This window comes from Condylura cristata, unplaced genomic scaffold (genome assembly GCF_000260355.1).
Source record: "Condylura cristata isolate star-nosed mole 26May11 unplaced genomic scaffold, ConCri1.0 scaffold00013, whole genome shotgun sequence".
In the NCBI taxonomy this organism is placed as follows: Eukaryota; Metazoa; Chordata; class Mammalia; order Eulipotyphla; family Talpidae; genus Condylura; species Condylura cristata.
The window spans coordinates 23,453,327-23,474,915 of record NW_004567114.1 but is presented as its reverse complement, the minus strand read 5'-3'; the positions used below and the strand labels follow the sequence as shown (position 1 = coordinate 23,474,915).

The window sequence follows — 21,589 nt, the reverse complement described above, 5'->3', positions numbered from 1 at the left end:
GAGCCCCGCGGGCGGCGCGAGCGGGGACTCGGACACCCAGACAATAGTTGATACGCGGGGACGGGGACACCTCCGCCTTCCCCACTCCTCCAGGAGCGCGGCCCCGGCCGGCTGGGCGCATCCGGCATTGCGGGTACCCCTAGAAGCCAGGCTCGGGAGTTGGGCTGATTCCACCCCCGCCTCCTGCGGGCCCCCCTCCGCTCGGCGCCCGCCCCGGCCCGGCCTCGCCGCCGCCGTTCTCCGCAGAGGAGGCGGCGAGTGAGCGCGCGCCGACGGTCTAGAAGGTTTCTTTTTCTCCCCAGGGAGAGCGCGCGGCTGACGCACCCCGGACGCGCGGCGGCACCGGGAGGCCGGGGCGAGCGGTAAGTGGCTCCCGTGCCCGGGGTCCGGGCCGGGGAGTGGGGTTGCACGACTGTCGACAGCCCCCCAGTCAATTTCTGTCCCGGCTCGGGTTCAGGGCCCGGCGCAGCACACCAGGAGACCGGTCAAAGTTTGATTTCCGATTTGGTGGCGTGCTGATAGCGCAGCCCGGCGGGGGCGAGTCCGGGGTGCAACGCGCCCGGCGCGCGCGCACGCACCTCGAATCGGAATCTGCACAGCTACCTTAGAAGCTGGGGAATCTGCGCCCCCGCCACGGTGCCTGCGCCCACCCCTCGACTCGCGCCTCCTCCTGCGACCCTTCCCCTTCAGCCACCTGGGTGAGCGCTTTGCAGGCTATGCTGGAGGGGGCAGGCCGGCTGGTTTAATCGTTAGCAAGGGAGAAGAACAGCTGGGTGCCCACGGATGGTTAATTGCTCTCCCGGGGGGCTCGGAGGTAGTTAGAACGGCTGCTTTAACCTGCTTTCTTTGGAGCAAGTAAAACGGCGAGTGGGCAGGGGAGGCGTGAGGGTGCTGCAAAAAGAACTTTTCCTCCATCGCCCCATCTGTTTCCAACTTATTTCCTGACCTTAAAGGAAATTTGCGAGGCGTTCGTAGGTGGATAAGTAATTGTGTTCGGCAGGTTGAAATTTCATCGGGTTCAGCGTTTGGAAAACAGACAAGGGAAATGGCTCACGTTCAAGGAAGATGTTTTATGGAGTTGTTGGTTTTCGTTTTTGAAGGGAAGCATGGGGGATTGATGGTTTCTAGACTAGCCTTTACTTAAAGATTTTATTTTTTATGACGGACAAGTTAGAGGCAGCCTTCACAGAAATTCATATTACCTGCTAAACGATTCTATTTCTAAACTGGGAGCCAGTGATGCGATGCAAATTTCAGAGTAAATGTGCCGACTTTCATCAGGTTCCAGGTCTATCTGGATGAACTGGGGCTGGCGTTTCCTCTATAAAGCAAACCTTTCATGTTGAAACTCTGACTCAGACTCTCAAAGCTATTGTTTTTATACTGGTACTCTGTGGGAGTTAAGTGTCAACTTTCTCTTGTTTTCACATTTGAAATATGCGTCCAAGGCAAGAAATTTTTGACAGAACCTTTGGAAATGAGCTAGATTAAGTCCTGTAGAATCATTCTCTGCAGCATGTTTAGTAACAGTGTTAATTTTCTATATAATCTTGATTTAATGACTTTCTCTTTTCTCTTTTTCTTTTTTTGAAAGCTGCAATTAAGCCACCTTTACCAGGATGAAAATAATAGCTGATAGAATAATATAAAACAGTGGTAGCAGCAATAGTCTCAAATAAAAGGTTTGCATAAACCTATTTATGGTCACTGGTGTGTCCAACTATTAGATGACATACCAGTTATTAATGAAAATGTTAATATTAAAACTTTTTTCCCCATGAAATATATTATTTATACTAAGGCATTAGCATTAACAATGCATTTAAATGACGTGGGTGATGATTTGCGTTTAAGTTGTTAGGAGCAAAATAAGACATTCTGGGCATGAGTAGTTTTAGTCAGCTGACGGTTTATTTTGTTCTTATCTTAGTATGCTTAAGTAAAGGACTTTTGAACTCGACTGTATTATTAGATTTCTGTAGTTCTTTGAGAGAACAAGTTTGGCAAGTGACTCAAGACAGTCAGTAGGTGTTGCTGTTAGCCTCTCTGCAGTTTCTAGTATTTCTCCCAAATTAGATATTGCAATTCTGATACAGTGAACTTTTTAGTTCACATCCAAAGTAGCCTGCAGTCTCGGTTGTGATTTCATGGTAGGATACTATGGCAAGGTTCACTAGAACTCTTGGCAGTACCAAAACACATCACTGAAATTTTATATTGAGAGTCTCTTACTCTATTCTTTCACTATTATTTTCTAACTTTTGTCTTTACTTTGCTTTTCTTTGATTTATGTGTGTAAGTCCGTCCCTGAGTTTTCTTAAACAACTTTTGAAAATACTTTCTAGTAACTGTTGAAGTCATAGATTGAAGATTTCTTGAGATTAGTGGATCTGAGAGATCTTGACTGACTTTAAGTTTGTATATATTCTTATCTTTAAGTTACGGCTTCAATAAATGTCTGTTTTGTATTTCTTTGGGCTGTGAAACTGGAAAGTCCAAGCGAGAAGGAACAGTGTAAGAGGCAGATTCCCTGAATCCTCTTACTCCAGGGAAGTTTGTGATTGTGTGCTCCTAAATCTCACTGTCATATTAGCTTTCTGTTGCTTCAACACAGAGGAAGTATGAATAACCTGAAGATTTTCAAGTGACATATTGGCTTGGAGCCTTTTGGTTCACTGACCAGATCGGACTTTCTCTCAGGAAGACAAATGGACACATCCCTATATTAGAGAGCTGGAGCTCTGAACCAAAATGATCCTTCCTTTTGACCCAGTCAGCAGAAGTTCCTAGCTCAGATTCAGAAGGACATTTCTCCCTGTTTTCCTAACCTTTTGAGATTTGCAGTGAGTCAGACAATATTTATGGAGTGCCTTTGTGTGGGAGGTGCATTGCCGGGTCCTGTGATTGGAAAGGTGAGTAAAAGCGTATTCCTGCCCCCGTGGGACCCACAGTCTAGAGGCACCATTTGCAGTAATGTTTTCTGGCTTGGGGTTGTAACATCCTGCTGTACCCATAAAGGTTTTACATAGCAGACAAATTATTAATTTTAATTTACTTAATTTTTCAGATAACAATTAAATATTTGTCCTTAGGAGTTCTGGGATTCAAAGTTTCCAGCTATGAAATCATAATAAACAGCTGAACTTCTTTCTGAAAAACTCTTCAGCAGAGGTGGTGAGCACAACAGGAAGTTTGACAGAAACACTGTGCTTGAGGGGAGCAGCGGGTGGGTCAGGAGAGGTCTGCTGTGCCATGTAGGTCAGCTCCCGGTGGGAATTGAACTCATGCTGCAGTGGGTTGGACAGCTTCATAGTGCTGTGCTTTAACTTCTTGGGCCATCAGGGAGGGCCCAATACTTCACAGCTTTACTGCACGAATTAATGAGAATATTTTAAACTCAGTTTTACTTGCAGCTGCATTTTCTTCCTTTCTGATGAACAGATCCATAGATTGTTGAAGCTAGGAGAGATTTTGATCCATCTTCCTCACTAGTCAGGTGAGGAAACTAGCGATTGTTGAAGGTTAAATGGAAGAACTAGTTAGCCATTAGGCAGTGACTGGAAGGCAGGCTCCCACACTCTATTCCTTTGTTGCCTGTGGGTTTTTCCTTCAACTTGGAGATTGTCATGTTAAAATGTGTTCACTAGTTGTCCCCTTTAGTTTCAGTGTTTATTATATGTCTCAGCTGAGAAGAACCAAAACGTAGGGAGGGAAACAAAATCTACAGTCAGGTTGAAAATCTATGAAAACTGCTTTGATGTAGTGTTTGGTAACTGAGTTTGAGTTGCTCAGATTACAGAGTTATGGGCAAAGAAGTCATGAACTAAAGCAGCTACGTGGTAGATCCTATATAGTTGTTTTCTAAGTCATCTTTATTAACTTGGGGCATACTATATTTTTATGTGCCTTAGAGGAGCCAGACTTAGTGTGTTTACTAACTTTTCCCCCTTCTTTAAATGTATTTCTCATTTGCAAAATAAAGTGGTTGTGCCTTCCTTATTTCTAGAGTCTGACAACTTGTCGTCCTTTTCTCTCAGGACATATAAAGGTTGCTGGGACAGGGGTGTGGATAGGGTGTGGAGGGTGGATCAGGTGGAGGGATAATTGCACATTAAACAGGAAAATGTAGGCGCTTCTGGGTGAAAATGTGACTGATTTATCTAGTACTACCCTGTCTCCTAGGGTAATCCGAGCCAGGAGAGGAGAGATATCCCTGCCAGGTGGGTGAGTAGCCTTTAGGTGAGGAACTCCCCCTTTTCCTGGGAGGATTAGCATTATATTATTCTTCATTGCTCATACAGAAATTTGTGCCTTGATCCATATATGGTGCTTTTAAAAATATGGCCGTTCCACTATCACTTGAGATTGAAATTCAGCTTTCTAGCCACTGCACTTATATTTTTTTCTAAGAAAAAAAAAAAAGCCACATTGGAATTTTGCTTTTAGTTTCCTTTCATGCCTAGCTTTAAACAAAAACAAAAAAAGAAAGGAAAAAAAGAAAAAGGCAAAACAAATGCTTATATGGTAGTTTGTTTTCCAAAGGTTATTTAAAAATTAATTGTTCCTAGATGATAGCCCATGTATTCTTTTGGTGGTTTAGATGAATGCTGGAGCTGGTCAGAAGCATGGGGGAAATCCCCTTTGCGTGGAGCTCTTCAGCACAGATGCTGTGAGTGAAGACGAAGGGTGACCCGAGTGTGATCAGTTTGTGATTATTGGTGTGTCTTTTGTGGATGAGGACAGCTTTTCCAGTCCAGTCCATTTTCTTACTTTATCCTGGCCTGGGCAGAGTAAGGTAATTTCCAGTTTCAAAGAGAATGCAAGTCTTTTCTGTAAGACCCTGAGAAATGACACCAAATTGACACAGGAATGACGTGGCCTTCTGTAGTTGGACTTCAGTAAATTTATTCGCTGCGCGCAAGTCAGGTGAAGCCTGTTTTCTTTGCCTCTGGGGGCCTGGGGTGGGAGTTGTCAGCTTTTTGATGTCACTTGTTACTTGTCATGTTGCACTAAGTTCTCCCTTTGATTAGGATTCTCCTATGCATGACTTTAAATTGTGGGAAACAGGCAATTATGTAATACTAGATTTCTGTTTTCAATTCAGCAGATACAGGAGGAAAGTGGGTATTTGGAGAAAGCCAGCTCAAGAGAGGGAGAATTGCTGGTAGGCACAGATACTGGGTCGCACAGATACTGGGTCGAGCTGACCCGACGTCCATCTGTGGCCCCTCTGGATTCTGTGCTCTCTCCTCCAGAGTAGGTCCAGGCGAATGAACTTCACAGACGTACTAGTTGACTTTGGTAATTCCTCTTTTCTCTTTCCACAAAGCCTTTACCGGAGCTATGGTTTTATAGTCACTAGTTTTGTAGTTCATTGTCTTCTTAGTATGAGTTTGGAATCAGAAGAAAGCTATTGAGAACTAAAAAGCAAAGAGCTATGTGCTGAATGGTCATGAGATCAGTATCTCTCACTTGGCCTCCTGTAGTATCTATTTTTTTTTTTATATCCTAAATTATTTGTCCAGATAGGAGTTCTATCGATAGTGTATTCTTTGCATTTCCTTTACTAATCCTAGTTCCTAGAACTTACTATTAGCAGGTTTCTTTTCAGTTCTTGATGTTCTTAGAAAAGTAAATGATAACTGTGGTATTATATGCATTCAAGAAGATGTCTCTTAATGAGGAGATGCCTAAAAAATATATAATAATAAATTAATAGAATGTTTAAAAACTTCAGTCTGTTTGACTGACTTTGATTGCTTACTTCACTTACTTGTAGGTAGGAAGAAAATGGAAAGCAGTGTTTTCCTGTGATCTTTCAAGAAGTGTAAGTCTGTGAGTAGATTCCCTGCTTTTGTCTGGTAGATTTCCAAACATGTTCATCCTTTTGAAAGGAGGTTAGTGTGTGCTGACTTAATGCTTCTGTTCTTCCCTAACCAAACTCTGGCTACTCCAATAAAGAATAAAAAAATTAGTCCAAATACTTTGCCAGAGTCTAATGTCTCAGTAGCTGCACTTTCTTTCCTTTTTTTAAAAAAAGATTTCTTTCCATTTATTCATGCAGGTAAGAAGTGATATGGACGCCAGAGGTGTGAGGGTGAGAGGATTCACCAGAGACAGTGTATGGAGCAGAACAGGTGGACTGAGTGAACAGCTCCCTGGCCAGCGATGGAACTCATGCTACAGTGGCTGGCAATAGCTTGATAGCACTGAGACTGTGCGACCAGGGAGGCCCAGTAGCTGTTATTTCATACGGAAAGAGAGTGTGTGTATGTTGAGGGGGATTTGATGCTCGGCTCAGGGAGCTGAGACTGACTGTAGTCCCTAACCCTTGCATCTTCTCCTGTTTGAGAAATGTTTATGATTCTTCAGTGAGTCTCAGTGTTATTATTATTTTTTTTTAAATGAACATGTTAGTGTGGAGCCATTGTAATAGGAAAAGAGGTACACTGATGTTTCAGTAGTTAAGTGATAATTATGGAGAATCAAGAAACTTAGCCTAATATTTACTTTTAGTGGGATTGTTCTGATGGTCGCTTTCAAGGGATTTTTTAAAATAGTGGTTTTCAGCATTTTGGGTCAGATGTATGTTTGGGGGAGTAGCAAGCCCAAGTAGAGAGGATAGAGTATCTTTGAACTTTTGGGGCTTTTCTCTAGGGAAGCATGTTAGAGACCAGGTAAATGGGAGGTGTAAAGAAATTCAGGTGATTTTATTAAGCTCCCCACCCCCCCTCAATTGAGCTTACAATAGCTTTTATATAATTTCTGAAGATATGCTTGACAATAAGAAAAAGTAGTAGACTTCAAGTAGAAAGCAGCTGACTGGGGATTATGGAAAGTTCCTTTGGATGGGTAAAAGGAAAACCTTTGATCTGTTATAGCACGCTATTGGTTAAAAAGGACAACTGGGGTGGGGGGGCCTCCTGGTGGTGCAGGGGTGAAAGACTCAGTGCTGTCAGGCTGTTCGCAACTGCAGTATAGTTCCATCCCTGGCCAGGGAACTGCCCCACATGGCGCAGCAGACCTCTGCTGTCTCACCTGCTGCTCCCCTCAGAAGTGCATTTCAGTACATTTGCCTGGTGAGCGCTCTCACCCCCACCCCTACCCCAACTTCTGGCCTCCACCCCAGTCCTTGTATGCATAAATAAAAAAAAAAAATAAACCTTTTTTTTTTTTTTTTGAAAAAAAGGACAACTTGGAAAAAAATCTGGAAACGACTGCCAGAAGCTTAAAGGATCAGGCTGCTTAGATTTCTGCAGTGGATGTAGAACCTGTCAATCCAATTTGGTCATCTTATGTTGGCACTTTCTTTTTCATTATAAAAAACAGCACAGAATGTACCATTTTGGCCATTTTAGTATACAGTTAAAAAGCGTTACATAAACTCATATCGTTACGGTACATCTTCAGAACTTTTCATCTCACAAACCTGTAACTATATCCTTTAAACAATACCGCCATCTCCCTTTCTTCTCATCCCTGGGCAGCTACCACCCTACTTTCTGTTTCTAGGAATTTGTCTTTAGGTACTCTGTCTAATTGCAATCATACAGTATTTGTATTTTTGTGACTGGCTTATTTTACTTAGTATAATTTCTTTAAGGGTCATATCTGTGCATGTGTCAGCATTTTCTTTTTAAGGCTGATTAATATTCTGTTGTATGTATGCAGTTATCCATACATTTTAAGAAATGACTCATGGGGCCTCCCTGGTCATGCAACAGGTTAAAATGTAGCACTAGTTTGATCCCCGGACAGGGAGGTGACATGCATGGTGCACCAGACCTCTCCTGACTTGCCCACTGCTCTCCTCAGCAGTGTATTTTAGTCAGTTGGCCTATTCTGTTCTCCACTCTACCTGGTAAATATGCTCACTCTCCCCCTCACCCCCACAACTCCGGCCTATACCCCAATTCTTGTATGTATAAATAACTACATCTTAAAAAAAAGTGACTCATTGGGCAGGTCCGTCATTATGTGGCCGTCATAGAGACGTGGGCAGTGCAGCATACTGTAGACCTGTGCTGTAGGGGCCACCGTTGTGTATGTGGCCTAAGTCATGGTGACTGTGCAGCAGTTTACCCTTCATCTCTTGAGGGATACTTGATTGGTTATGGTCAGTAGTGCTACTATGAAAGTAGGGGCAAAATCTCCGAGACCGGTGGTCAGTTCTGTTGGACTCATACCTAAAAGTGGAATTGCTAGATCCCATGACAGTTCTAGTTTTACTTTTTTGAGTGATCTCCATACTCGTCTCCATTTTTCCATTCCATTTTGCATTCTTATCAGGAGGGTATATACATTTTCCCCTATCTTTGCTAATACTTGTTCTTTTTTTACTAAAAATTCATCCTAGTGGGTATGAGGTGATATCTCATTGTGATTTTTATTTGATCTTTTGTTGGCCATTTGTTTATCCTCTTTGGAGAAATTCTTGAAGTTCTTTACCTATTTTTCAGGTGGCTGTTTTTTTGTTGTTGGGTTAGGTGAGTTCTTTATGTATTTTAGTTATCAATCTCTTACCAGATAGATGATTAATAACTGTTTTCTGGCCATTCCATAGTTTTGGCTTTCCATTTTGTTGATTGTGCCTGATGCATGAAAATTTAAAAATGTAATGTAGTCCCATTTGTCTGTCTTTGCTTTAGTGTCTGTGCTCTCAGCATCACAGCCAAGAAATCATTGCCATGTTCAGTGTCATGAAGTGTCCTTCCTGTTTTCTTAGTGGAGGTTGTATAGTTTTAGTTCTGATAAAACTATAGTTTTAAGTCTTCAATCATTTTGGTGAGTTTTTGGGTGTGGTATAAGATAAAGGTCCAGCTTCATTCATTTGCAAAATGGGTGTCCATTTTTCTCGACCCCACTTGTTTAAGAGACAGTCCTTTCCCATGGGGTGGTCTGAACATCCTTGTTGAAGGTCAGTTTGACATTTACATGAAGGTTACTTCTGGGTTCTCCATTTTAGTCCATTGACCTACTTGTATTGATTTTGTTACCACACTGTTTTGATTAGCTTTATATTTTGCAGTTTTACATTTTATGTGTTAATTTATGCTATTCTAGGTATTGAGTAATAGTAATAGAAAACTTGACAGTAGAGTACATGATTCAAATAATTTTATTTTTTTAAGGGGTGAACACACTAAATGGTAAAATGCAGTGAGTCTATGCAGTGGCTGTTGGTGTAGGAAGAGCTGTGTGTCCAGCACTTCTCGTTCACAAAGTGCTTTTATAGTTATTTAGAGCAGTAGCTTGGGAAAACTTCAAAAAAGCAGAGAACTTTGCATTGATTTCAAAGATTGGGTCTGTGCCTCAGTTGTAAGTACAGCAGTGTCAGTTGGATCACAGAGCTGTAGGGATCTTTAATAAAAGTGGCTTGTAGTAATTTCAAGATTTTCAGTGGTACCGGTGATCAGAACTGTCACTTTTTTCCTTGACCCTGACTTGCCTTTCTTTTTCTAATCCAGTAGTTTTTTTTTTCTTTCTGTAATTGTTCTTGAATTGTGGGCCACGTATAGTGATCGGGTATTTAGCCACAGCACTGTGTCATTTGCTAGGCTGTGCAGAGAAGAGAAAGTCAGCCTGTCTGGGTGTATGGGATGAATTGAATGAGAGACTGAGGCCAGAACAACAAATTGACTGCGTTAGTGAGTGAGGGTACTTGAAATGTAGTGTCTTACCTTCTTAATAAAACACTGGGGACTAGTGTGCTTGGATGTATTACTGGAAGGGAGATTTGATAGTATTTCTATGGAGGAAAAGTGAATATGTTTCTGTAGGACTATAGCAGAGGTTTGTTTTATAATTGCTAAAGGAATTTATGTCTCCCTGAGGACGGGGTCTCTAAGGAACAACTGCTCATTTATCCTGTAGATACTTATTGACAGCCCCTAAAAGTTGGGGGGGGGGCAGGGATAAGGGGGAAATAGGGCTGGTGCTGCTTTTGGTGGAAAAAACAATAAGGAGACGAGGCTTCTGCTTTCTCCTGTTAACTTCTCTCCTGTTCTCTCCTGACAGTTGATTCCTTGTCAGTGTTCTGTTCTCTCATCTGGTTGGAATTGTTTTGGTCTTTTTTTCATGGTCAGAGGTCACCTATTTTATTTTTGAGGCAAAACAATTGTAATTGTTTATTGTTCTATATTAAATATTCATTGTGCAGGGGAAGAAAGAAGCACTAGACAGTTCTGCTTTTGGTTTCCAAGGAGATAGATCTGTCTTGGCAAAATTTATTTTATCAAGTGCTTTTCTAAGTAACAACTAAAGGAAACTGGCTTTAATGGATTTTGGTTAAGGTTTTCCTGAGGCCCCAGATAAGGTTTCTGAATCTTGGTTGCCTCTGCTTCCATGCCAACTACAAGAGAACTTAGAGACCTACTTTTGTCTAATTCTGGATTTTTCTGTTGTCGGCCCTTGAATTATCAGTGTCATACGCTCTTCTTTTTTTTTAATCTTCATTCATTCATTTGCTTATTCATTTAACAGATCTTCATTGTTCATTTATTATATCCACAGGTAATTTAATTTATAACAGGAATAAAGATGAAAGTCGAATTAAGTTTCTTTTAAGGCCTACTGCTAAAATTCTGAATTGTTTATTGTGAGTTAGTGAGATTTAGGGCTTTTTAGAGGTTGTAGAAATGTGTTTGAAAAGAACTCGAGAGACATTTAGGGTTTATGTTTTTAACTTGATCAACATTTTAGTGAGAATGTTCTATCAGGGTAGATAATTTTAGTGTTAGTTTCACTCACTCTGATCTGAAAACAGTCAACATTTCTAGTTGACTCTGAGATTCCTTCTTTGTAGTATTGGTAGCAGACAATTCTGAATTAAATCTTTCTACTGTAATTTGTCATACCCTGGATACTTAATTCCTGTCTCAGATGGTTGGTGCCAGCATGAGAGATTTAGAAATGCTTATCACTCCTTTTAGGTGCTCAGTTCCGAATCCTTTAGAACCTTTGTCGTTTATGTGTGTGGGAGTCTTGAGATATAGTGACATGATGTCACTGAGTACAGAAGAGTCACACCACAGATTTCACTGAAAATTAGGCTGACAGTTGCCTGTGCTGCTAAACATGTAATATTCAGGTAAGCCAGTATGAAGTTGCATGCTTTATGGAATGGTGTTTTTGTTTAATCTGTTGTCAGAAATTCAACATAGTGTTAGAAGAGTCACTTATGCAAAGTAAAATTTAAAAATTTCCTCCTATGGGGATTGTGGCTGTTTTAATTCTGGTCTCACTGTTATTGGGAGATTTGATGTGGTCCTGACTTTATGACCTTGTCCACTTTTCTTTCATTTCCTAATTAGCAACATTTGCTAAACATCTTCTAGGTAGCAGAGACTGTTTTCATCCTGGGTAGTGCAGTGAACAGCTCTTAGAAGTCGCTGGGAACACAAAGGGTTTTGATCTGACATATTTTTTTTTAAATTGAGGAACCGTGATTTACAAACTGTGCTTTAGAGGGACAGGGTCTCCCCTTAGGTGTTGTTAGCACACCACACCCACCACCATAGCACCCTCCCCGGCCCATCCTCACAGTCCATTGCGCCCCTCCTCTACTTTGTTCTCACTCCTCCCGCTTTGGTAGCCTCGTTCTATCATTGAATTTATAGGGTTTGATACTTGTTTGACTTTATCTGACCCTCTGTTCTGTTTCTCTATATCCCACATATAAATGACACTGTATTTGTGACCTGACATTTTTAAAGGCCCAGACTCCGTAGACAATGCAATGAATGGGGTAAAGACAGGGAGCACTTAGGGGCTTCTGGCAGAAGTCTGGGTGAGATGTGCTGCTGGCAGCAGTGGAGGTGAGAACTGACTGGTGTTTAGTCATATCCAGGTGATGCTAGCACTCTTCCCTGGAGGGGAAGATGAAATGGAATGAAAGAAAGAGTCAAGGATAAAACCAGGACTTCGGGCTTGAGCAGCTGGAATTATGGGGGTGCCATTTGCCGAAGTGGAACAGACAGGAGGAGCAGGTTTGGGTGGGGTAGAAGAGCTGTGTATGTGTTGGGTGTGAGGTGCCAATTGCCCTACAAGTATGCAAGGCTGGCAGCTGAGGTGGATTCATCTGTGTGAGAAGTTTCAGTTTTTATCACCTGTGAAATGGGGAAAGTATTTTTTCTTCTCAGAATTCTTGAGATCAAACGAGAAGGAAAAAAGTTAAAACTTCGAACATTATGTACTATAGTGGTGGTGTATCTGGCAAGTGATTTCGTCTGATACTTCATGGTCTCTCTTGAGCTGCTTAGCTCAGACTGTTGTGTGTGGAAAGCTGACATTTGCCCTTCAAAGGCTGGCTTTCTTTCCAGTCAATGGAAAAACTTTCTCTTTGGTCCATTCTGTGATTCCTGGCCAACCTCTGGGAGAACTTGGTATTTTGGTTTCCCCAGGGCACCACGGGACACCATGTGTGTGGGGCCTCTGTGGCAGCGACTTGTCCCTTAGGAAACAGCTTTAGGCCAAAGTGATCTCACTCAGTGGGGAGGATATTGTAGCTGAAAACCTAACAGCTCGTTCCTTTCTCAAAGTCTTTATTATTTTAGGCTTTCTGTAACTTGGATCAGTTAACAAATAGGGTCTAATAGGTGAAATTTATTAAGGAGACCATTGTCCGTATTTCTTGATTTAGAAAACTTATTTTTACACTTTTAGGATTTTTGGCTTGCTTTAAACAGTTTTATAGGCAAATGAAATGTATACTTTTGAACCTACTGAATTAAAGTTTAAGAGCCAGTTAAAAAGGTTGAAAGCATCCCTCTTATATTTCAATCAGTGGCATTTTGAATTCAGTTAAATGAATTCACCCCCCCCCCCCAGTTTCTCTCCAGCCTGCCCTCCCTCCTTTCCCCAGCTGTACTCACCATTGATGGTCCCATCTCTGGATTTGTCTTTTCTGCATATTTCATATGACCAGGATCATGCAATATTGTTTCTTTGGCGTTGCGTAGTGGTTTTGCCTGCTGCTTCCTTGAAATTTTCAGATACTTTTTAGATGTCATCTCCAGTTCTCTCCCTTTACCTTTTGCCTTGTTGAATTGATTCTCATCTTTTCCTGGTTTATTGCCACAGCCTTGGGACACAGCCTTTCCCTTCATAGTGGTTACAGCTGTCTCCTTTCAGCTGGTGCGCTGCTGGTGACACCTTTACCCCTGCTGCCCTCGGCTTCAGACTTTCTCATCATCTGAGTCTTCTTTTTTTGGTAAAGATTTATTTTTATTTATTTCTGCATACAAGAACTGGGGTGTATGCCGGAGATGCAGGGGCAGGGGAGAGGGTGAGAGGAATCACCAGAGACAGAGTGGGGAGCAGAATAGGCAGATCAGCGAAGTACACTGCTGAGGGGAGCAGCTGGCGAGACAGGAGAGTTCTGCTGTTGCCATGTGGGTCAGCTCCTTGGTTGGAGATCAAACTCTTGCTGGAGTGGCTTAATAGTGTAGGGACTTTACTCCCTGTACCACCAGGGAGGCCCTGAATCTTTTTTCTAATGTATCACTTAAAGTAACTGTGCCGAGCCCAAGGAACTAAAGTGATTCAGTAGTTTTCACCTCCAACTCAGACTCTGCTGTTCTTTGTGACCTCTCAGGATGGTGGTGGTGTTACTTCTCTGTGAGTCTGATTTCTTTGGCCTCTCCAGGATTGTGTCTCTGCCTTCAGAAGCTGGACCTTTGCTCTCTTCTTAACTGTTCTGACTTCTTTTTAGTCTTTGCTCATCTTTTAATTATATTCAACCTAAAAGTGTGTGAAATCTACCAAATTTCTTCTCCATAACCTTACATCTTTCCTCTCCTTTGCATATCATTCTCCTTATCCTTATCTTCTCTCCTTTATTACCTCTGACCTCTCTCAATTGACGGTTTTCAGGCTACTGTAACTCCCCTGGATTTCTCCTTTCTCTGAGCTCTTAAAGAGCTCAGCATATTTATTAAGCTGTGTGTGGTTCATCAGGGATATTTAGGCTGAAGACTCAAAGGGAACTTCGTCCCATGTCACCCTGTTGAAAGTCATGTGGAAGGAGGCGAGACCTCTGTTTTCTCAGACTTCACATGTTAGAACACAAGGAATAGAAAATTGGACCTTTGAATAACATTCAAAGGGGCTTTTCTGGTGGGGCTGCACACAGGTGACAGGCACAGGTGGGCTTGTTCTGGATGAGCCATGGTGATGGCCTTTCAGGCAGTCTTGAGCACAGAAAAACTGGTCTTCTGTCACTGTGGTAGAAGTTTAGATTAAGTGTTCTGAAGCCAGGCTTAGAAAGCTTTTGAGGCGAACACCTCCTAGTCCCGACCGAGATTTTCTGAGTGTCTCACTTGTTTACCAATTTTTTACAGATTGCCTGCATTGTGTGGTGGTGTAAATGTAGGGTTTGCCTTTCTAGGGCATAGAGACAAGGGAGGAATTGGGTTTCTCCTCCAGGAGATATAAGTTCTCGGGGTTGGAGGTGCATGACCATTTCTCAGTTGGTCTGTTTGCTTGGCCAGGAGGAGAGGGCACATGGGCATTTGTTCCTGCGTGGTACACCAGGGCGCTCCTGGAGACTGATTCTCCCTGTTGCAAAACTTGTTAGTGTGGTTTGTGTTCAGCTGCTTTGATACGACTTAGTTTCGTGATTGAATGTGAGCTGTTCTGTCTTATTCGCTTCACGGTTCAACCTTTTGGTTTTGTTGCTTCCTGGTAATAAAATTAATATTGGCTACCATTTATTGAGCACCCAGTGTGCCAGACCCTTTTATCATATTATCGCTAATCTTTATAAGAAGCCTCCAAGAGAGACCTCGGACTCCGAGTGGGAGCCAGCACGCCGAGTCCTGCTGCAGAATTCTGGCCTATATTAGCCTGAGTGGCAGCTGAGTCCCGCGCCAAGTTGTCTAGTGCAGTCATCTGGTGCGACCGGCGGAGCTGCCATCCTGTGCTGTCTGTGTGCCTGGAATTAATTTTATTGTTGGGAATGCTAAAAAACCTGTCTATACATAATAGGGTAGCCATCACTCTGTTAGTTAAACTTGTAATTTGTTTTAAGTACCATGCCATGCTGAGGATAGAAGTTCTCCACCCATGTATCCAATGCAAGGCTCATCTTGTTGGCAGAATCTTACAGCATGGTATGCGGGTGATCATTTGTCGGCGTTGTGGAGAGGCAGGGTTTGCTTTTTGTATCTCTAGTAGTGACCTGCATTTCCCAGAACTATCTGGTAGCTTTTTGTGTCTGTTTAGGACTTTGAATTGGTCAGGTGGCCTCCACAGAGCTGCTTATAATGCTCACATACACCTTTGAACTCCAACAGCGAATTAGTTCTGCTAAGTTCATCACCTGTGCCATCTCACTTTATGCCCTAAATAAGTGTCAACATTTAACAGAGGGCAGGTAGGTAACTCACTTTCTTTCAGATTGTATTTAACAGGGGACTCAGGTTTGGTTGGCAGAGGCGTTACCTCATTTCTTTTTACTTCTCTCACCTTCTGTGTTGCGTTTATTAGGAAAAATCGGTGGTAGGAGAGCAAGCTTGAGGAAACGAAGATGCAAATTATCTCAGTTCCCCTAGGGCAAATTCTTGGTTGATGTGTCTGTTTTCTCCCCTGCATGCAGTCCAGTTAATGGCTATCACCAAGTGTTCTTTCAGACCAGCAGTTGGATGACTGTCTCATGCGGGACTCTCTCCTGCTAGAGAAGCTCAAGGCTTGGGTTTTGTAAGTTTCTAGTACAAATAGGTAGATGGAGTGTAAATATTTATAGTTGTGGTAAAATATAAATCTTCACAGCATTTGTAAGAACCACAGAATTTGTTTTCTGGTGAGAACGTCTTCACATTACTTCCCAACTGAAGGCAAGACAGAAAACTTGAGAAATGTATTTTATGGGGTGAAATTCTCTCTCTCTCCCCCTCCCTCTTTCTCTCCCTCCCTCCCTCTCTCCCTCTCTGTCCTCTCTCTCCTCTCTCTTCTCTCTCTCTCCTCTCTCTTCTCTCTCTCTCCTCTCTCTTCTCTCTCTCTCCTCTCCTTCTCTCTCTCCCCCTCTCTCTCTCACTCTCTCCCTCTCTCTCTCCTCTCCCTCTCTCTCTCTCCTCTCTCTCCTTCCCCCCCCCCTTGCAGCATAGATTCCACTGTGAAGTTGTCATCTTGTCTCCAAACTTCGCCTATTGCCCTAAACTTTATCGTGCTGTCATCAAGTCAGCATCTGCTTTGTTTTGAGACAAATACCGTCTAAGAGCCTGGATACATATTAGAAATATATAGATTTTTAAGGAGAGGGTAACAGAAATGAAGTTAATTAAAAATACAGAAAGATGTGTTATATCTTCAGTGTGCTATTAGGGAGCACACATTTAATTGATCAACAGAATTGAGTTAGTATCGGTTAACTTACATAACTTAGGCCATGATGAGGAAGGAGACAATCTTATGAGCTTAACTGTTGGGTTGAGTTGTGAGCTTCCTATATTGATTGAATCCAGTAAACCTTTCGTTAAGTTTTATGTTCAGGTCTTTTTTTCCCCACTCATGGATTTGACACTTTTCTTTTATATTAAATCAATCCTCAAGATTTTCTGAGGATGAGGATTTTTGGTGATGTTATAACATGACTGGGTTGGTTTTATCTTAACCTCATGTTGCCTTAGCATTTAGATTTATTTAATGTTAGGAACAAAGCTTTATTTTACAGAATGTTGTTAAACTTTGGTGGCTGTCCAGGGTCGTGGTTGCCTTCTTGGTGGGGTTATTTAATCAGTTCAATTCCTGGTATGCTCATTTATAGCTAAAGGCGTAAAGACTTTCATTCAGTCTGTTCACCATCCTGTTCGTGATTTCCCATGGCAGCAGGGAATCACCTTGATTTGCTCACCTTATCTTTGGCTTGCAGACTTGTCATGTTTAATTGCTTGCATTATTTGAATGCTACCTTTTAAATAATGATCCATAACTGCACATAATCCAGGCCTATTAAGTGCATGGCCCATTCACATCTTGGTCCACCAGGTATCAGTCAGCAAAGTCCATTTATTTCTAAATAGTACCTGAATATTCATCTTTCACTGAACAGAAATTTATTGAGCTGTTTTGTGCCAGGTACCTGCTCCTAGATGAGGTACTCTGCTGAGTGTTTTGCTGGTAATTTTTCAGCTCTGTTCTCAAGACCCTTCCAACTCATTGGGGGACTTGGCAAGGATACAAGACAAGATCCAGCGGAGATGAAGGGAAGCACTGCAATGCAGTGTCTTTATTTTTTTCATTATGAAAGCATTACATGATTTGGAAGTACCGGGAAGCATGAAGCAAAGTCATCCACCATTCTGCAACCCCAGGATAGTAACATTAATGTTTTCATGCTTCCAGCTTCTTAAAAATGGTTTCTAAAAGCAAGCAAAAGTTAGGAATTTGTAATAAGAGATGTCTTTGAGATGAAATTTGATGGGGGGCAGTGGGGGGGGATAAGAGATCCTGGGAAAATGGTTGTACTGCTGCAGCCTTGGGTGCTTGGTGTGGATGCAGCACTGTCTGGGATTTCGCAGGAAGAAAGCTTTGGGGAGGGGAGCACAGTGGACTGTGGTGGGGGGATACTGCAGTGGTAATACCTGATGAGTGTGTCCAAGTGTCGCCTCAGAAAACCAAAATTAATACATTTAAAATAAATCACTGAGGAGCAAAAACAGGAACACTGAGCTTACATTTCTGTGAATGGTTTCTGAGGTACAAGTGTGTTGTGTTCTAAAACTTTGTAAGGTGGTGATTGACATTCCAGATGCTTTTCTCAAACATTGAATTCCTTTGAATCTATTTTGGGTATATAAGCGTGTCCTACAGGCTAGGACAGGGGGCGGGATGATTGTGTCCACTGTGTGTCCAGGTTTAAGACAGAAGAGTTGAGAGCAGGAGAAGCAAGAAAAGAAAGTTTTGAGTTTCTGATACATAGTAGCACTTTTTTTGGAAATACTTTTTGAGTTTTCACAGTGAACGTCTGAAAAAGGAATTTTCTTCAGTTTTAAGGTTTAAACATAGAAAGTGGATTTGTATCTTTCTTTGCAAAGATTGTGATTGGCTTCTGACCTGCCTGGGTACGGACACCAGTACTTCCTTGTTGCTTCTCAAATGCTGCCTAGAAACCCTGAGACTCATCTTCATCGCACCAGTGTTAGAATTGCCCGCTTAAGAGGGATATGGCTTCCTGGGATAGGTCCGTCCCAATGATAAGGAATTCCTCCAGAAGATAATCTGTGCTTTACCTAAGGAAAGATTTCAGTCAACACGATAAATAATACGGAAAACAAAAACATGGAGCCATCCATTGTCTCTGGGTAAGAATCAAACAGAGCAGGGGAGCTGTCCAGGGTCAGGCCCCCAAGCCTGTCCGGGTGCAGTAGCAGGTTCAATCACGCTGGACACATCCACTGGGACAAACCCATCCTGGCTCAGGATTGAAATTTGACCAGTCTCTGCTTGATGAACTTTGCATCAATCACAGCTTCACTGACTGAAAACCTTTTTGTACAAAGCAGACCTCTCTGTGTGTATAAGCAAGCTCGCCTGCCCAGGCACTTGGACACACACACACACACACAGCACTAAAGTACCCCTTGGGTTGGTGTCTGGCCTAATGCAGTTCCAAATCCTGAAAATATCTTCATCTGTAGTACTGAGAGTGGGGTTGGCGGAATGGGTTTGGAAGCTAAGTTGCTTGTCTGGGGTTTCAGACTAAGGGGCAATGGTACTGACAGGCTTTGGAATATGAGATGCTAGTTCCTCCTGCAGCATCACCTGAAGGCAGTTCCTCAAGAGTAAAAAGGCCACAGTGGTGATGCTTCACTCACAAGGTTATTGTCAATATTAAATGGAGCAATGCGCTCAGCTCCTAGCCACAGTCTGAATGAGGTACCAGCCCATGGAGCGCTAACCATCAGGTTTGCTTCATGGCAGCAGTCACACAGTGCTTGGCATTTAAGAGGTGATGAAGTGTCAGTTTCCCTCCCATCCTGCCTTCTTAGAAACCTTTGCAGCTTTCCTGGCCTCTTTCCCTGGGATTTTTAAATACCTCGATGGGAAGATACATTTCATTTGTATTATAAAACTGAGTTGGTTCTTGGATTTGTAAAATAAATTTCATCTCTTTTATACAGGAAAATCCCATCTCATCCATAATTGTGTTTGAAAGGTCATATGAACATTTTCCCTGGGGAGTCACATGGGCAAATGTGAGGAGCAGCAAAGCTAAGAGATCAGGTCGGGGAGAAGGGAAGGTACAGAGGAAAGACTCACATATTTCCTGGCTTAATTTGCTACCTGTGAGTCTTAGCAACGACTGCACTGTGACCAGGCGGAGGGGGATTTGTACCAGTAAGCAGAGGTACAGTGGGCAGATTTTCTTCGCATATTTATACTTGTTCATTCAGTCATTTGTGGACAGTTTGTTGACGCTCTTCTGCGTTGCGGGCACAGTCCCGCGCAGGGTCCATTCTCCAGTGAGGAAGCACAGTTTGGCAGTTGAGTAACCGGAACTTATAATTCACTTTTTAAACACTAAGGCAGAAGAATGCTGGGGGAATTTTGTCAAAACTTGTGAAAATTGTCTTTCTGTTCACTTCTCCCTCTAGAACTCGAAGGCAGTTCATATTCCCAGAGTCTAATCTGAAATGCATTCCTGAATAAATATGGGTAAGTTCAAAGCTGGCACAGGGATAAGGTGACTTATAAGTGGTGCATTGCCACTATCCATGTATTTGTGGAAATTTCAGCCCTGTAAATGGAAACATCTGATAAGTCCCCTACTTACTGGTAGTTCTATTTTTGGAAGATAGAAGATGGAAATTCTGATAAACTAATTCATGCTGAGAACTTTGGGTGAAAGTGGTTATTTTGTATTGGGGTTTCTATATGATGGAAGGATTTTACAGCCTAGAGTTTTTGGAGAGAGATTTCACAAAACTTAGAGAAAATACATTCTACCTTCCGGGCTAGCCGAACTATAAAAAGGAGCGTGGCTTTTATCCAGATGGGTGGGAAGCTCCAAGAGACAAAAGTTGTGATTGTATGATTTCAAATCACACTGATAAGCAGAAATAGGGCCTGCTTCTGAAGAAGTCAGCACAGCTGTTTAGGACCATGGCAAAAGAAGCCAAATTAAAAAAAAAAAAAAAAGCTGCTTTATTGATACATATTTCACATACCATGTAATTAGCTGATGTAAAGTGTACAATTCAGTGGTTTTTAGTACAGTCACAGCTATGGGCAGCCATTACCACCGTCAATTTTAGAACATCTTTATCACCTCAAAAAAAAAAAAAACCTACACCCCTTAGCTATCATGGTCCTCACCTCCCTCTTGGTTTCCTCTAGATCTAGGAATCACTAATTTGCTTTCTGTTTCTGTAGATTTGCTTAGTCTGGACATTTTGTATAACTGGAATCAATAAAATGTGATCTTTTATGACTTTCACTTAGCATGATGTTCTCAAGGCTTCTTCTTATAGCATGTATCAGTAATTTTTATGGCTGAGTAATGTTCTGTCATATGGCTAGAGAACATGTTTAAACATCAGTTGATTGGCATTTGATCTGTTTTTACTTTTTGGCTGTTAGAAGAGTGCTGCTATTCATGTATAGTTTTTGTCGATTCCATGTTTTCCTTTCTCTTGGATATACTCCTGTGAGTGGAATTGCTGGTTTATGTCGTAAATTTTTTTGAGAGGTGTTCAGAGGTCGTTTTCCAAAGTAGCTGTTTGTATCCTTTTACATTCCCATCAGCAGTGTAGGAGCTTCTCATTTGTTGACATTCTTGTCAACACTTGTTACTATACTGTCCGCTTTTTATTTTAGCTCTCCTCTCCCAGTGACTGTGAAGTGGTATTTCCTTGTGGATTTGCATTTCCTTAACGACTAATGATGTTGAACATCTTGTGTTTGTTGGTCATTTATAGATCTTAATTTGGAATAATGTCTGCTGAGATCTTCTGCCCACTTAAAGTTGAGTTCTTTGTCATTTTATTCTTGAGTGCCGAGAGTTGCTTATAGACTCTAGATACAAATCTTTTATCAGATATGCTTTGCACAAATTTTCTCTGTCTGTGGGTTTTTTACTTTAATAAGAAGCCAGATTTTAAGTGGCATACAAAAGAACAAGGGCACATAATAAGCCTGAAAACAAAAGAATAGATTGAATGAACTGCAAATGACTTGAAAGGTTATGCCTAGAATGACTTATGACTTGTTGGAAAAATTTGAAATGATCAAATAATTTAAAAACCTTTTTGGAAGTGTAATATACATCCAATGCGTGCATAGTAAAAACGATCAAATTATCTGAAAATGAGTGCACATATGTAGCTAGCATGCAAGGTCAAGGAAGAAAAGTAGATTACCAGTCCCCCAGACATCCTGTCCGGTGCCTTTGCAGCACTAGCTTACCTTCTTCCCAACAGTAACCATTCTTTTGACATCTAGCACCAGAGACCAGTATGCATATCTATGTATGTATGTATTTACATTGAGGTAATTTTGCTTTATGGCACTGTGTGTTTTAGGAGTATAATTCATACCTCTTCATTGAGGTTTACCACACCTACTACCCAATATCAATATTTCCATAATGCAT

At 41.9% G+C, this 21,589-nt stretch overlaps 1 protein-coding gene across 3 annotated transcripts in view; it reads left to right on the top strand.

The window, feature by feature from the left end:
- The first annotated feature begins 262 nt into the window (after positions 1–262).
- SIPA1L1 (signal-induced proliferation-associated 1 like 1) overlaps positions 263–21,589 on the top strand; it is a 320,552-nt gene continuing 299,225 nt past the window's right edge. For 2 of the 3 annotated variants that reach the window (XM_012724498.1, XM_012724496.1), the window contains exon 1: positions 264–362. The gene's annotated coding sequence lies outside the window, so the exon portion shown is untranslated. Of the gene's footprint in view, positions 363–21,589 lie in introns of all 3 variants that reach the window. The other variant, XM_004681724.2, reaches the window with a different exon arrangement.